Genomic DNA, 17,931 nt, shown 5'->3' on the forward strand with positions numbered 1-17,931 from the left:
CTACTGACTCCGAAGCTGTTTATTTAAGGTAAATTAAGTGTAACCCTGTACATTTTGCCCCAATAAAGCCCTGAAATGATCTTTAATGCAAACGTTTAAAGGGGTGATAGAATGATTATATAGGGTATTTTACACTGTTCCTTAAGGTCTCCTAATGGGGTATGTAACATTGGTTGGGCTGAAAATTGCCCGAATGCTATTTTATTAACTACCCTGTGAATATGGCTCTATTTGGAACAAGAGCTTTTCTTCCAAATATGGTATGCTCATGAATATTCAGAATGAGCTACGCGCTGATTGGTTTGAGCAAACTACATAGAAACACATGGGAGACTGACAGCAGGTCTCATTGCAAAGTTATACATTGTTTGTCGGGCTATTACGTTATTAAATTCACTTCTGAGAATTTTTCAAGCGAGAAATCAACTATATAAAGCTCAAATATGGGACGTTTTACGAAAATTGATGGCTTATTGCAAATTTGGTAAGACTGTGTGTCGGAGTTCAGCTGCTGGTGCTGCCTGTGTTGCTGCCTCGCTGCACGGCCTGCCTTCCTCCACAGACCCCGGCCTGCAGCTCCCCTCTTCCTGCTAGCTAAATGGCCCGTGTGTGAGAGTGATAGCGCGGTCAGCGAGCTTGTTACACCAGCAATCTCTTACAACAGTTCCAGTTAATCTTAGCTGGCTGTCAGTATAACTAGCTATATTTACAGTTTGAATTTTGTCACGCCACTTATACAACATATCCCTAAAGGTCTTATAAAGCTAACAATGGTGTCCGATTTCAAGTTAATGAATTTTTGTGAACAGTGGGGGTTTCGTTATCTATGACTGTCCCTTCAATCCTAGCTATGTGTAGCTAGCTACAAATCACGGATAGTTAGCTTCATTTTTGGCGTAATTTCTGTATATTTACAGTTTGAATTTCATCACGCCACTTATACAAGATCTCCCTAAATGTCTTATAAAGCTAACAACGGTGTCCGATTTCAAATTAATGAATCTTTGTGAACAGTGGGGGTTTCGTTAGCTATGACTGTCCCTTCAATCCTAGCTATGTGTAGCTAGCTACAAATCACGGATAGTTAGCTTCATTTCTGGTGTAATTTCTGTATATTTCCAGTTTGAATTTCATCACGCCACTTATACAAGATCTCCCTAAATGTCTTATAAAGCTAACACGGTGTCCGATTTCAAGTTAATGAATATTTGTGAATTTCAGAGGAATTCTAGGAGGAGCTAGCTCTCTTTGATAGAGCTACATCCAGCCGCAGGCTCTATCAATGAGACTCGCGGACTTTAATCTCAGAATTCTGACTTTATTCTCAGAATTCTGACTTTAATCTCAGAATTCTGACTTTATTCTCAGAATTCTGACTTTATTCTCAGAATTCTGACTTTAATCTCAGAATTCTGACTTTATTCTCAGAATTCTGACTTTAATCTCAGAATTCTGACTTTATTCTCAGAATTCTGACTTTATTCTCAGAATTCTGACTTTAATCTCAGAATTCTGACTTTAATCTCAGAATTCTGAGAATAAAGTCAGAATTCTGAGATTAAAGTCAGAATTCTGAGAATAAAGTCAGAATTCTGAGAATAAAGTCAGAACTCAAATATTTTTTTCACCAGTGGCCCTAATCCTCTTCCGTAGTAAACAAAGTTATCTCGGTGAGTGAAACTATTATTTTGTGTTGATTAGGTTGAATCTAAAATAGTGAAATGACTAAAAAGTTTACATTTCAACGTTACAGTGGATTTCAGTGGATTAAAAACCAGTCTGGCTATCGACAATAGCAGTGGATGTTACCCCACAGGTACATTTTGTTGTATATTCTAATGTTTAGTACAATGAAAAAATGCATTTTGAAAGAAATAATTTGTTTTGAGTCAAATATGCCAATTTTGAGTTACTATGCTCTATACTATACTATACTGTACTATGCTATACTGTGTTTGTCCAATTCCATTTTATTGATTTTATTTTAAGTTGTATTATTGAAAACATGGACTTTTAAATGATGAAAAGATGAAAAAAAGGACATTTAGTTGAACATTAGTTAATTTTCTGCACATTTTTGTGTAGACTGCTTTTTTTTTAGGCTTCTTCTGGTCCCAGATCCCTGATGTTCTTTCCATTGAAGCTGGATTCTTCTCTGTTCGCCCTGGTGCCTGGTTCCTTGGTCCACTGCCTCATCTAACAGCGCTGCAACGGTCCCATTGGGTGGTTTGATATGGACGCTAAGTATTGAAAGGGTGGTTGGACAGTTAAAATATTTGAGTGCACTCAAGGGTAACTATTTTTCTTTGGAAAGATTTTCCTTTTTGTTTCTTGTTTCATGAGGTCTCAAAAATTTTGGCCGATTTGTGAATACTAATGGTAGTGATGCTGTGTGAACTGAACTAAATATTGAATTTTGAATAAGAAAATAAGGAAAATAATTTTAATAAGAACCTCATTCAAACTTTAATCTGTTGTGCTGTGCTTCATTTGGGGTGGAATCTGTGAGTTTTCTGGCCATATGATTAGTACAAAACCAACCTCCTCATCGAATCTAGATTTAGATAACTCCTACAATAGATTCTTAGCCTGTTTATAAGAAGAACTACCACCGTAGGGTTACATAAGCTAAAAAACGGCATAGTTCCCCTTTAATCCCAAACGCCCTGCACCACCAACACACCGCCAGACTGCCTGGATGCTAGCACTTTCAAACCAAGACGGTGCGGAGCCACTCACCAGTGTCTGTCTACAGAGTGTCTCGTAGCTTGCCAGCCCTTGGCAACAAGTAAAAAAGTCCGTCTTTCTTAGTCACCCTTTTTTAATAGAAGCAGATTACTCCAATTCTCCACACGTCTTCTATGATTCCACCAGGAAACCACGCTTTCAGACAGTTATTTCCTGGAGTCGACATCGGTAAACACGAGAAGAAAATCAAAGATTGATTATTAAGCGCAAGAGGCTTCACTTAAGGTAGTTTACGTTCTTAAGCTTAATGTATTAAAGTTAAGACTTTATTTACTTAGTTATTTTTGTAAACCAAAAATGGTGTGCAGCTATTTGGCCTCTATTGCCAACCATGCACAGCTTCATAAACTAAACTTAGATAGCCAGCACAACACCTTTTTTAATAGGACAATGTTTATTTAATTTCCCCCACCACCCCAACTGCTAAAGAATGGTCCTTTGTTTTTATTGTTTGGTTAGTCATACATAGAGGCTGTTTATAACAAATGCAAGTCCATAGCTAAGTTTTTTACCCAAGAGGATTTTTTTTCCACCAAGGAGATACTGATCTCATCCATTAAACTGTCTGTCTTGGTGCTCATCTTTCTATACAAATTGGTGGGCAGACAGGCCACATATTAAGGGACAATTAATTGGATTTCGGTGGTGGTCAGGCTCTTAGTTTTCTGTTGATCGATGTTTCTTGCCAAAGTTATGAAGAAGAGATGGACTCCAGAGATTCCAAAACTTATATGAATGTGCAGCATTGTAGAGTTAAAACGAGTCAGTTCAAATGAAAATTTGAATAAATAAACAACAAACAAATATTTTAGCAAGCTGGAGAGATTCCCATATGCATTCTTTCTATGCCTTCTCTCAGCACCATGCCATAGATTCTCAAAGGAAGCTTGGATTGTTGTGAAGCAGAGTCAAACTTCCGCTGTGATTCCTAGTGGTTCTGATCAATGTGGTTCCAGGTTGGGTTCAGGAATAAATGTCAGGCTGTAACAGATGTGGTTCAATGATATAAAGCTTCCATTTACACTTTACATCTGAGCCATTTAGCTGATGTTATTTCCAAGGGCGACTCACAATGAGTGCAACTGCAAGAAAGTTTTAATTCCTACTTAAAGACCCTACCTGCATAATATTAACCTCAATAAATCATTCTCACTTTAATACTATAGAGTAATGGATGTTGTAAATGTGAAATGGAGCCTCAACAGAAAGAGATTTTCCTTGTATTTATTTAAAACATGGAAGAATTAAAAAAAAGAACACTGTCAGATAATAAAAAGTACATATACTGTATGTTCTAATCTTTTCTATAGAGAAGACAATTGTCTGCACATGCACACAGTAATGAGCATATGGGCACTTTTCAGATATAGAAAGAAAGAAAATGCTGCAATGGTAAGAATATCAGACGTATTCTGGTAATTATTAGCCGCTGCTCGAGAAGTGAACACATTTTACTTAATTTTAGGTTGAAGCTTTGCCTTTGCTCCCTACATCTCTGTCATGTAACACAAAAGTATAAATTAAATAGTATCATCAGTCTCAGAAGAACAGACAAATGGAATATAGCAAGTTGACTAATGACAGCATATCTGACTTTAAAGCAAGAACGGCAGTTTTGCACAGAAGCAAAAAGTTACAGTAAATTATTTTAGCACTAAAACCCACTACTACTATAATCACGGCCAATAAAGGAAACTCCAAGACACTGTTTTCCTTACTTAATATTATCACCCAACCCCAGGACTTTCTCCCCCCTCACTTGTGTACATCCTCCTTCTGCAACTCTATTATGTCCTTCACTGAAAAAATCAACATCTCAGCCGATGTTCACCCATCTACACACTCATTCCCCTTTGTTCCAGCTCCCCACTATTTCAGAAATCAGAGAACTCACCCAGAAATCCAAGCGACCTGTCAACTTGACCCCCTCCCCACACAACTTGTTAAAACCTGCCTTCCCTCCCTGGTCCCCCTCATTTCTGCTATCCTCCACTCCTCTCTCACCACTGGAACTGTCCCTACATCCTTCAAAACTGCTGCCATTACCCCAATCTTGAAAAAACCTGGTGCCGACCCCTCCAACTTCAACAACTTCCGTCCTATATCCAATCTACCCTTCATCTCCAAAATCCTTGAAAAAACAGTTGCCTCTCAAATCCATTCTCACCTATCCCACAACAACCTGTACGAACAATTCCAGTCTGGTTTCCGCCCACTCCATAGCACTGAAACAGCTTATCAAAATCACAGACATCCTTATGGCAGCTGACTCTGGACTCCTCACCATCCTCATCCTCCTCGACTTGAGTGCAGCCTTTGATACCATCTGTCACACCACCCTCCTCAACAGGCTATTTTCCATTGGCATCACCCACACCCCGTTAGACTGGTTCACATCTTACCTTTCTGGACACACTCAGTTCATTCAACTCAAGTCTTTTAAATCCATTCCCTCCTCCGTCACTTCAGGTGTGCCCCAGGGCTCTGTCCCAGGGCACCTACTCTTCATCATTTACCTCCTTCCCCTCTGCAATATCTTCCGCAAATTTAACATTCACTTCCACTGTTATGCTGATGACACCCAGCTCTACCTGTCCACCAAACCCTCGTCCACTCTCCTGCCCACCTCCCTTACTGATTGCATCTCTGAAATAAATACCTGGTTTACCCAAAACTTCCTCAAATTAAACAGTAATAAAACTGAGGTTCTCCTCATTGGCACCAAATCCACTCCAACCGACAGTTTTTTTTCCCCCCGTTTCACCCACGCCCCAGGTTAAGAGTCTGGGTGTCATCCTTGACAGCATACTATCCTTTCAACCCCATATCAATAACATTACCCGGTCTGCCTACTTCCACCTACAAAACATCAATTGCCTCCTCCCCTCCCTTACCCCCCACACTGCCGCCATCCTTGTCCACAGTCTCGTCACTTCCCATCTGGATTATTGCAACTCTCTCCTCTTCGGCCTCCCTCACAAATCCCTCCATAAACTTCAACTGGTCCAGAATTCAGTTGCCCGCATCATAACTCAAACCCCCTCCATCCATCACATCAGTCCTGTCCTCTAACAGCTCCACTGGCTCACGATCCAGTTCCGTATCCAATTCAAAGTCCTCCTGTTTGCATTCAAGGCCATTCACAACCTCGCTCCGCCTTATTTGTCTGAGCTCCTCCAGCATCCCACTACCTCACGCTCCCTCAGATCCTCTTCCTCCATAAACCTGTCTGTCCCCTCCGCCCGTCTCACCACCATGGGGAGCAGAGCATTCAGCCGCTCTGCTCCCCATCTCTGGAATTCATTACCACCGCAACTCAGAAACATTGATTCATTCCCCCATTTCAAATTGCAACTCAAAACTTTTTTTTGCTGCTTTTAATGTCTTTTGTATCCCTGTACGGTGTCCTTGAGTGCCGAGAAAGGCGCCTTTAAATAAAATGTATTATTATTTTTATTACACTTTTGGTTGGCAGCCGTACACTGTAATGCGTTAAAGGGTTAGGAAAGGTTGTCTGTATCAAAACGTTCACACTACCATAGTATTCTTGATGATTCACATGGGAATGAAAAGACGCTAAGCTTGTTTGGAGATTTGAGAACAGAACTAATAAGACAGTGAAGGTGAAGCTAAAGCATGTGAAAATGGACAAATCAATGCATACCAAGCTAATATTGATCACATATTGCTGTAGAAGTATGCTATATATTGAATAAAAGCTAAAAAAAAAATTAAAAAAATCTTAATGTGTGGTTAAGGTTATGTTCTATCTTGAGATTGTGTGTGTGTGCATGTGTGTGTATCACATAACTGTGAGAGGAATCTTCCTCTTTATTATGATGTTTGTTATAATTGCGATCTACAATACAAATATAAAACAGCCATCTGTTTATACGCTTTTTTTCAAATTTATAAGACACTTCTAAATCAGATCTTTGTCCCTTTCATCTTTTGAAAATCTGGTCATTTGTAAGCTGTAGAGTTGATGGTTCAAGAAAGAGATCAAAAAGTGTGGTTAAAATATGCAATATACATATAATCATGAAAGGCTCAACAAGGCTTGTTTCCAGGTAAAGCAGCAGCACACTATAAGACATGAAAAGAAAATACATCAACACAGTCCAAGTAAAACATATGTGAGCTTTAGCTGTTATAAAAACAAGATAAGATAATAGGAAGCAAAAATGGTCATAGATGATAGAGATCACCCGTGCCCCCTGGAGATGGAAAATCAAAATGGAACATTAAAAACAGCATCTGGAGGTTATCTGAACCTGACCTCTGTGATCTGTAATGTTTGCTGTTTTTCAACTTGGATCTGAAATAGTCCTTTTAAGCTTGTTACAGTTTTTACACAGGAGCAGCCTGTCATAGATAGGTAGCCTATAGATAGATAGGATAGCAGCCTGTGACAAGATAGCACACATGAATATTATTGTTTAATGTAAGAGGCACTTACATCCTTCACTGGTATATTTTTGCATTAGCAGGCTTGGCTACTTAAAGGTTTGAGCCACTGGGTTTGTTACACATTATTCCTATAGAAAATAAATGAGATAACAGAAAATGTCTGTTTGTTATTCATAATTTGTGCTTATTGGTATTACTTTCATAAAAGTTGGGAATGCAAAATGGGTAGGGAAAATAATAAATAATATAACATCCACTCTATTAAAAATGTCACCGTCTGCCAACATTTAGGTTGCAAGTGCAAGTGAGTGTGCAAGAGAAATGTCTTTTTGCACTTACGTTACTGATACAACACATCATAAAACTGATTGGCCTTCCGCACATATTTAAAATACTGGTCAACGGGCTGGGTTTACACAGTTATTGTTGCAGCTCTCATAAAATACCTCATATTTGCAGAAGAGTCATGCAGAAGGCCTTTGTGGTTAGGGCTGTGTTGCGTGTGTTTTTTTGGGACAGAGATGCCACTATCCCAAAACTAGTGTCACTATGCACAGACCCAGAATCAAACCAGGGTTTCTCAACATCTGTCTGTTCTTTCTGAAAGAAACTTATTTTTTTATTTTTCTCTCTCTTCTAGATAGAAATAGTCTGCAGTCCAGATTCACAGCCAACACTCACAGACAGCTTAGTCCATCGGAGGTAAGGCACATCAAAGACACGCAGAGGTATCTAGAGATTACATCTACTTTGTCCATCCACTGCTTTGACTTTGGCTTAAACAAAATCATCAAATGCAAGGAGCACAATCATGTCTTTAAGGAAGACAGCCTATTTGTATTCTAGGCTCCCACTCTGTCTCCTCACGTGTGACTGAGTGCAAGTGAGCGAAGGAGAGTGAGCAAGGAGGGAGGAGGGCGAAAAGAGGGAGGGAGTGTATGAGAGAGAGGAAGAATGAATCTAATGCGTTGCAGCAGAGAACTGTGACAGACCAGGCATTTATTTGAGCAGAGACTGCTGCTGTAGCAGGAAGGACGCAGCAGCAGCAGCAGCTCTATCACTCAGTGCCTCCACCACAGCTGGGGACAAGGTGTGCACGAAGAGGCGGAGACACAGGGAATACACACCGGGAACACAACACCTCTCCAATGCCACCAGCAATATGATTACTGGAATACTACGTTGGCGTTTCCAGCTTTGCCTTGCAGCATATCAGTTCCCTTTTCCTCCTGATACTCTTCAATCCATATATTAACCTTTTCCTCTGTCTTGATTTGAATGGGTATTCATGCCAAGGGAAAGCGTGGCTTGAATAAGAATCAGCGGCGGCCTCTCTACAGGTCGGACGGTGGTACCAGCAGAAGACTTTAAGAGGCACATTATGCGAATCTCCTGAGTACTCATCTGTGATCTCGAGGGGTTTTAGCATAGCTCTGTGTCTCATCCGGTGGAAAGAAGTCAGCGGAATTATTGGTGTTGAGAAGTACATAAAAGAAGTTGTACAACAAATAGGCCTCAGCTTTTACTTTTTTGTCTTTTCCTGTATGGCTATTGAGTTTTTCTTTAACATGGGGAGGAAACAAAGACAAGAAAAGCAGAAGAACAAAAGTAAATTTGCTTCATAAGAGGAAGAAAAAAGCAACGCAATTTTCTTTTTCTTCAGTTCCACTGTTGGTGAATCTTGTGCATTCCTCCAGAGGAATGCCCACGACTAAGATGTGAAACACACTGGTGAGTAATAGAAGTTTGCAACTTCTATACACACACTTTATGACTGTTGAACTGTCATCTGCTCAAAGTCATTACTTCAACTTCAACACCTCAGATATCAGTGTAAAACAATGTGTAGTCTGGGTGTTGTTAACCAGGCATTTGTCCAGTGTCACCACTGACACTGGACAAGGTTCATGTTACATAATAAATATTAATATGCAACACCTTTTTTTGTAGCCCACATGATTTTATCATGATCATTTTCATGATTTTATCATAGCAATCTGGAGGTATCACGTGGGCTACATCCCACATGATTGTTATTGTTATTCTATTCTTTTCAACAAATTCTAGTTATTTTCTGTCATCCTTGCAGCCTTGACTGCAGGGACTGATGCCCTACAGTTACGCTGACATAACACTGACATGCTAACTGATGCATGGCAAGGCTTTCCACCAAAATCAACTGGTTATAATTCTGTTGCTAAGCTACACTTCCCGTCTGCGAGAGTAATCATGCTACCTGTCAGGAATGACATGATTTACCCTGTTTGGACATCAGTATAATTCATGACTCCAGGTCTGAGAGCTTGTGTTGACCATTTACATCCAGATAAGTGGAGGAAAAAGCCGTTAAGCTTGCATCCTTCAGAGTTCTCGCCTGTTTGTGGCTGCCTAAAGCTTGTTCAATTGTATTCACTGTCAGAGCCGTGCATGGTGGAGCAGTTGTGGAAGCACACACTTCTTAATTTGGAACAGATCAAAGCGTGTGAAATGTCACTAAATACAACACTAGCTATATGCATGGGATAGGTATTGATGTTGGTCGTAAAAGGCAAATTGTTTGAACACTTACTTGGACCTCTGTGTGAGAGATTAGCTGCTTGGGTTTCAAAATAAATTACTGCCTGTCCCTAAGAGAGATCTACATTGTCTCAGCTGGAAGCGCTGCCTCTTTTCTGTCTTATTAGTTTCATGAAAAAGCCATGTGATCAATATCCCAGCAACTAAACGTCAATCATGGGTCCCTGCCTCTTGTTCAGTCTTATCTAACCTAACCTAACTGTATGAACTGTAATTACACATTACCGAAATTGTGAAGCACTAGACTAAGAATCAAGTACACCATACACTGGTGCCCTGTGTCCTAGAGGACTGGAGTACTGGTGGTGGGCGGTTTCTATTTATCGCAATTACACTCCTCTGTCACCCACAAGCCTGTTGAGATAAGAGGTACCATGGCACACACATTTAGATTACACCATCATCTGTTTGTATGCAATCAAGGCCTCTGAGATACTGGACAAGTGCTGTACCCCTGCGAGAGCATGTGGTGATGAGCCATGTGTGCACAACCCTTGATGCCACTTGTGATTCTTGAAGCAGTGAGGTGATGATGAAAAGCTGGTAATTGCTGCTGATTAAGATATTAGAAAAATCATTCACCCATGCATAATGAAATTAAATGCGTCATCAAAATCCGAGCAAACATACTTCAATCAGTCCAATTGATAAAGTCCTTCCATCAAGACGGGATTACTTGAAAAAGTGAGCAGAATTTGATTTATTCACTTGCCGTTAATTATGAAAGAATGTGTGTCGCATGTCATTATGTCTGGCTAAACTGAATACGTGAATGATTGTGGCAGCGCAGCACAATGTTTTAATCGTTGCACACGGGTTGTTATTCTCAGTTTGCACAGTTTAGCCCTCAGCCACTCTGTACTCGCTGGCAAAATAATACAAGTTGCATAATATTGCTTCTTATTTTCTTCTTACGAAACCCAAACCGCACTAAACCAGTAGCCCTATGGGGAACTGAGCATGCCAGCAGTGAACAATAGCGCGTCAGCCATTCTTTTGAAGCTTAATCCAGCACAAATCCCACACCAAAAACATTAGTCTCAGTAGCAAGCATATGTGCCATATAATATTAAACAAGGAAAACAATAGGAATAGCATCAAAAACAAGTGGGAAACAGGAGCACACCAGTGGACCTCTAGAGTAAGCCACAGCTGGCTTTTACCTAAATCTACTGTTGTGTACTCATGTTACATACCAAGTGCTTCTACAAAGTAATACATTTGCTGTAACAACAGATCAAATGCTGTTTTTGCTTTAATTCTTTTAAACAGACCTACCTCAAGTAATTCATTCTCTCTTTTCAATCAAGTAAAATGTATTACTGTAATCGGCCCTTATCAGAATAGTTTTACAACATGGTTTTCAAAGAACAAATGCAATGAAACAAGTATTTAAAATGGATAAAAACAAAATGAAACAAGCACCTGTCCAATGAAGAGAATAATATCAACTAATTACAACTTGAACCTTATTTAACGATCCAATGCATTTGCTGAGTACTCGGAACATGCTACAATACAGTCCAAAATGGCAAGAATCATGAGTGGCCAAACATGTTGTAAATAAGTCAACAATTTATCGAGATAATCCTAAACATTTTATTTGGAGATTTAAAAAAATCCCTAATTGCGCACCCAGTTACGCCGGGCTCAACAGGAAGTTTGTCTGTAGATATTACAGTTTTATAAAGTGCCTTTTTATTGTTTGCCATTTTATATTACACATATGTTTGCTTAAGCTGGGGGGTTTGTTTAAAATAGAGCTTTTAAAGAACAAGTTGATTAATCAATTAGTTAATCAACTTAAAACTAAACTAAAAAAACTAAAAATCTGTTTTAATAACCGATTTGCAATTATAAGTATTTTTGTTTTGTTAAGAAAACAACAAGTACATCCAAAGTGAGGATTTGCTGCTTTTCTTAGTTTTATATATTTGTGTTTTGGACTGTTGGTTGGACAAAACAAGCAATTTGATGATATCACCCTGGGTGAAATTGTGTTGAGAATTTTCTTACTGTTTTCTGGCATTTGATAAACCAAAGGATTAATTGGGAAAATAATTGGCATTAGTCAAAATGAAAATAATGGGTTCCAGCTCTAGCTGAAAACATCATTGTCATCATCATCTGACTGCAGATGTTTCTTGACTCATCTGGCTACTTTGAAGCAAGGTCTCTGCATTCCTACGAATTATAACAACTACAATGGCTACTCCAAAAATATCACACGAGTTGTAATAAAACTTAATTATTAAACACAAGATGTGTGTTTAATTGTATATGTGGATTCATACAGTATATGCCTAAGAGTGGGGGTTCTTGCTGCCTCTTTGCTTATGGTGATATCTTTATTCTGAAGTATCAAATTGATAACATAGTTATTGTGTCTGTGGTTAGGTTATTTATATACATAAAAATTACTCAGCAGACCTTTGACCAGAACCTACAAGAGTTTAAAGACATGCAATTCATTTGGTACATGTTACCTCAGACCTAGCCTTATGGATGATGCTATGTACATCTCAGCGCTTCTCTATGCACTGCACTCTCCCTGGTGAACAGTAAAGTGGCAGGTATAACAGGCTGTCAGGGAGCTGGGGACAGACAGTGGAAAATAGACAACTGACCTGCTCACTCCTCTTTTCTATGCCTTGCTGATTATGTTGCCCTCGCCAGCTTGGCAGTTGTAGTGTGGAACAGGTGCAAAGAAGTTTGGGGAGTTTACAATGGAAGTCTTGAATGCCTTTGTCACTCCAAAGGGTGGCGAAAATGAGAAAATTTAACCTTTATGCACTCATGTCTCTCTGAGAGTCGTGGACCCTGAAATAAAGGGCTCATAGCAACCACAATGACAACTCCTGTAATGTTGTTTTCTATCTCGTCAAGATGGTATAGTTGACCAAAGTCAAAGAGCCTTGTTGAGGTTCCGCATACTTACACCTTCTGCTTGTAACTGTTTTATTTCAATGATCAAACACAGCACTGTACATTTTCAAGGGAGGGATCTTTTGGACAAGCTGAACACATCACTCCCTCTTTAAAGCACAATTTATGCTTGTCATTTAATGCGCCTCTCCAATATCCAGGCAAACTCTATTTTGCATTTATGTTGTTTTTTCTGCACTAATTGGGAATATGTTTAGGCTTCTGCATATCAACCACTATGACAAGGGCACAACCCCAGACACTGGTTACTTCCCCACACCAAGGGGTCCTACTTGGGAGGAGTTAAGTTTATACATACCTTTTAAGCCATGTGGCATTGTTTTAGAGATGGCAATGTCGGTCTTACCGTCAGTCTACCACTTTGGTCTAGACTGAAGACTGAATCTTAACAACTATTTGCCATGACAGATCCATGGTCCCCAAAGGATGAATCCTACAGACTTTCGTAATGCCTTGGCTTTTCCTTTAGCATCACACGCATGTCAAATTTTTCTTCCTATTCTGTGAAATATCTCAACATCTACCAGATGGCTAGGCACAACATTGGTACGGACATTCATGGTTCCCAGTGGATTAATCTGTTTGAATTGGTGATCCTCTGACTTTTCTTGTAGCACCTCCACGAGGTGGTTATGTGTGAGGGAAATGTTTTGAAAACAAGATTACAGCATTAGATGTTTTTTTAATGTGCAAAATGTGCTCAGAGAGTAAGTGCAAGTGGATGTGGCGATCTAATTTTGGTAACACAAAGTTAAGCACAACCCTGGCAGAGTTCAGTAGTTCAAACCTACAATATTTGTATACCTTTAACAGTAGATGATAGAAGCTCTGGGGATGATGAACACTCAAGCAAGCCTTGGAAACAAATTAAAGTAGCGTTATGTTGTTTGACTCCTGAGATTTTCACTCAAGGTACTTTTATTCACATTCCTTTTCCTACCAACAGTCAGCAATCTATCCTTTACCTTGATCAACTGTGTTAGTTTCTTAATCCTAAACATAATTTAACCATATGTTATATTCCAATTCAAAAAGATGTTCAAAGAAATTATATTCCAGAGGTACAGATAAACACAGTGCAATTAATTAATAACCTGGGCTTACATTGAACAAATCGTAGTATGTGTATAATTATTGTGGTGCATGGGTAAATATATGAATGTGAATTTAACTTCTGAATATATATTTTCATTTATTACAGATTTATCATCCCTGTTGACTTAGTGTTTTGTAGCTAATTCATTTAATAGGAAAGAAAGGGTATAAAGGGGTAGGAGTACATACGTTTTACTTCTTCCTACTCCTTTTTGAATGTGTAAATAGAGGTCTTTAAGTACTGGAAATTATGGAGTTTTATTTTTTAACCGTTTTTTTTTTATTTTACTATTTTTTTCGGATGTTTTATTTTATTTACATGTTCAAAATACTCTTAAGCATGATGTAGTGGCAGAGATGTTCACAAGTCATTTCTTGGAAGTCCAAGTCGAGTCTCAAGTCTTTTAGCTCGAGTCCAAGTCAAGTCTTTGATTGGCAAGTTCAAGTCAAGCTTCAAGTCTTTTGCCACAAGTCCAAATCAAGTCTTAAGTCTCTGGCCATCTGATCTGTCCCTAACACTATATTGTTAAATCTTATGAATTCAAAGCATGTCCTGTAGCTACCATTCAGACAGTACAGTATTAAAATCAGTTGTGGGATAACTTTATGGGGTCTACTTAACACATCCCTCTAGCTCTCAGACCTGGTAAAATATTAACCTAAGTCTGTCACATCATATGGCTATACAACTATAAAGATGCAATGTGCCTGTTCCCAGCATTAGCACAACACTTTGCGATGGTTAGCTTGTTACCTGTGGCGATATATGCTAAATGTAACGTTTCACTTTCTTGGCGTGTGAGTGACTGACCTATCTGGGTGCGTTTTGAGATGCCTGATGAAGTTCGACGTTGTTGATCCGTCACACCTTGCATGCAGCTGTTAGCTTACTGCCACTGTTTACGAAGTTATTGAAAGCAAAACTAATGACAAAAGGCACAACTCCGGGAGGACTTGATGATGTCCGGGAAGACATCATCAATGTATTTTTTTTATTTGTGAGTGCGCGCACATAAGGCATAACACATGCGTTACGTTGCACATTATGGCAAAGTGCAGGGGACATGCAGCTCATCATACGTTTCAAATGAGACATGTTTAGAATCTTAACCTAATAGGACAGGTCCTCCCTATGCTAATGCAGACATGCCTGGAAAAGGTCACATCCCCAGGCATGCTTTATACCTGCTGCCATCTGGAGTAGACATTTGAGTGTGTGGGTATGCCAGCACAGGTCAGGTCTGCTGTAATTAGTATTTCATCATAATTACACAGAGACTGCAGATTGACAATCTATTTATTTAGTGTAATGCATGTAGATAGTGACTGAATGAAAGAAAATATCACCCTTTCATTAAAGTTGAAGATATTTTTAAAAGACAGAAAAAAATACAATGTGTGGAAGGTGCAAATTAAACATAATGTGGAAAATTAATAAAATATAAAAAATTTGAAGAAAGAAAAAAGAGAGAAGAGACAGTGTGATGTGTCTATTTATTTCTAAATTTCCTATCGCCAATGTGTTAACAACAGATACTCAAACCTACAATATATGTATACCTTTAACAGTAGATGATAGAAGCTCTGGGGATGATGAACACTCAAGCAAGCCTTGGAAACAAATTAAAGTGCAGAGAAACAGAATGGCAATACAAGCTTACTTGACAAGTGTTAGAACAGAACAAGCAAGTGGAGGTGTTTAATAATCTTCCAAGCTAAAGTTGACAATTGTAGAAAGATTGTTTATGGAATATTTGATAATGAATGAGTTAATTAGTAATACAGCGGGCCATTGGCAAGGGTAAAAACAAGCACAAACTCAGAGAGAAATTGCAAGTTGATGTGGAAATCTAATTTTGGTAACACAGAGTTAAGCACAATCCTGGCAGAGTGCAGTACAATCTGGGAAAAGGGGCTGAGGCAGGATGAATACATTGTTAGTGGGAGGAATATATTATCAGCAGATGAAGTTGGGGCAGGCTTTCATAGCATCCAATCACATTACCTCCTCTCATCCCCTTTAAAAGCAGCAGACAGTTTCCTAAAGAAGCAGAGTCCATACCAGCTTCTGAAGAAAGGTGTTATGTACTGTATAGGATAACACCTATAGTTTAGGCAGAGGTGTCAATTCCAGGTCCAGAAAGTAAAAGTCCTGCCATGTGTTTATTCCACCAATGAACTCAGCCAGCTGATTTCACTACTAATTAGTGAAATCAGCTGCTAATTAGTAAAATCAGCTGGCTGAGTTCATTGGTGGAATAAACACATGGCAGGACTTTTACTTTCTGGACCTGGAATTGACACCTCTGAGTTTAGGATGTGCAAATAACTGCAGCACATATATACAGAAAACATATAATTTGCACAATAATGCAAGACATAAAAGAACAAGGTACAATATGTATATGTGTGTGATAGTATAAACTGTATGTGATATTTCATATACAGTGTAGCAGGATGAGGCAAAGGTCTTGGATTACAGATGGTGATATAAAAGAAACAATGTGCTTACATTTTCAGAAATAAACCTCTTTTTTTTTTTAGAACAGTAAATAAAAGTATGCATTTTTCTACACCCCCAAAATGTCTTACCATGTGCCACATAGTCTTATGAAAATTGTGTTTATATACTGAATAGCTATTCTAAATCAGAGATTTAAGTTTAGTGGCAATGTTAGGAGATAAGGAAGTTGTGATGTTCATATTGTTCATGAGGATAATGTTTATTATTATAGAGGTCTGAATTTTGTGTAGTAACATTTGTTTTTTGTGGATTAAACTTTTAAGTACACAATATTACAGGGAAACAACAATAATGTAATAACAGACTGCGTGATTGCTTTTCCTGAATCTTTACAATGGGTGTGGGAAGTAAATATAACCCATAACCAGAATGGCCGCAAATACAAATGTGTTTTTTCAAAAAAAAAAAAAAAATTTTAACAAATAAAATGACTGTTTCACACGTCTTTCAGCATAATTCACAAATTATGGTTTTATGCATTACCAAGCATTTGTGGAATTGCTTGAATTTATTTTTGTATTTTTCATTATTTAATAAAATAATTCATTTTATTTTTTCATGTGTACATCTTGCTTTTTTGAGGCTTTTATACCTTATCACGTTGCATGCATGTGCATGAATGGTAGGGTGGAAAGTAAAGATTACCAAACCAAAACCAAACCCACAATATACAACCCATAGTGACTATATTGTATCACTGCTCTGTGAGATAACAAGTGAACCACAGCCTAACTGGACCAAGTGGTGGTATGCCACTGCAAACCTCTGGTAGCCTCTCATCTCCTGGCTTTTGGCACAGCTACAGTGGAGAATTGCAGCCTGCTCTCTCATCTGCAATGTTAAATATAGCCATATGTGTTTAGTTGGAATTAATGTGCCTCATTGTGCATTTGTCCTTAAATTGCAAAATATGTGTCACTTACTATAGCATATCAGCAAACATCCTCATAAAAATGCTGTGTGTTCATCCTCCATAGAAAAGCAAACAGAATTTTCCAAGAGTAAACAATAGGTGTTGCAGTATAGTACAGGCATGACAATAACTTTACATTTTGATCATAATACTGTTAACCTATTGATAACTTCTGTAGTTTAAAATACTGTGATACTGTATGTGTTATGTTGATACAGTGCCTGAATGTCACAAGCATTGCCAGTTTGTCTTATAGGGTCAGACTGCCAGCAAACAGCCACTTGCAGTACTGTAAGATATTGTAATGAGGCTTAGAAAGCCATTCATTTCTCAGTAGAGGAGTGCTAACAGCTTGAAACATATGGATGGGAAAATCGCAAACCAGTGTTGCTGGCAATTCAGCAGTGATTATTAAGGAACACCTGTTTAGCTGGCTGGCAAGGCGACTCAGGGTCCTGCTGAATAGCAGCAGGCTAATGAAGGTCTTCTCAGCTTAATTGTTTGGGCTATAAATAGTGACGGATAGAGGAATAGAGTGCAGCCCCACTCTCATCCATTTTTTTGCCATACATACAGTCAATGCGCTATTAGAGAATTGTTGTTTTGAATAGGGCATAGGAGGTGATTGTGTAATTGCCAACATTAGCATTTACAAATTAGACATTAACAGTAAACTGTGAAATTAAACTTTTGTGAAAGGAAAAAAGCATAAAGTAAG

Source organism: Perca flavescens, chromosome 8 (genome assembly GCF_004354835.1).
Source record: "Perca flavescens isolate YP-PL-M2 chromosome 8, PFLA_1.0, whole genome shotgun sequence".
NCBI lineage: Eukaryota > Metazoa > Chordata > Actinopteri > Perciformes > Percidae > Perca > Perca flavescens.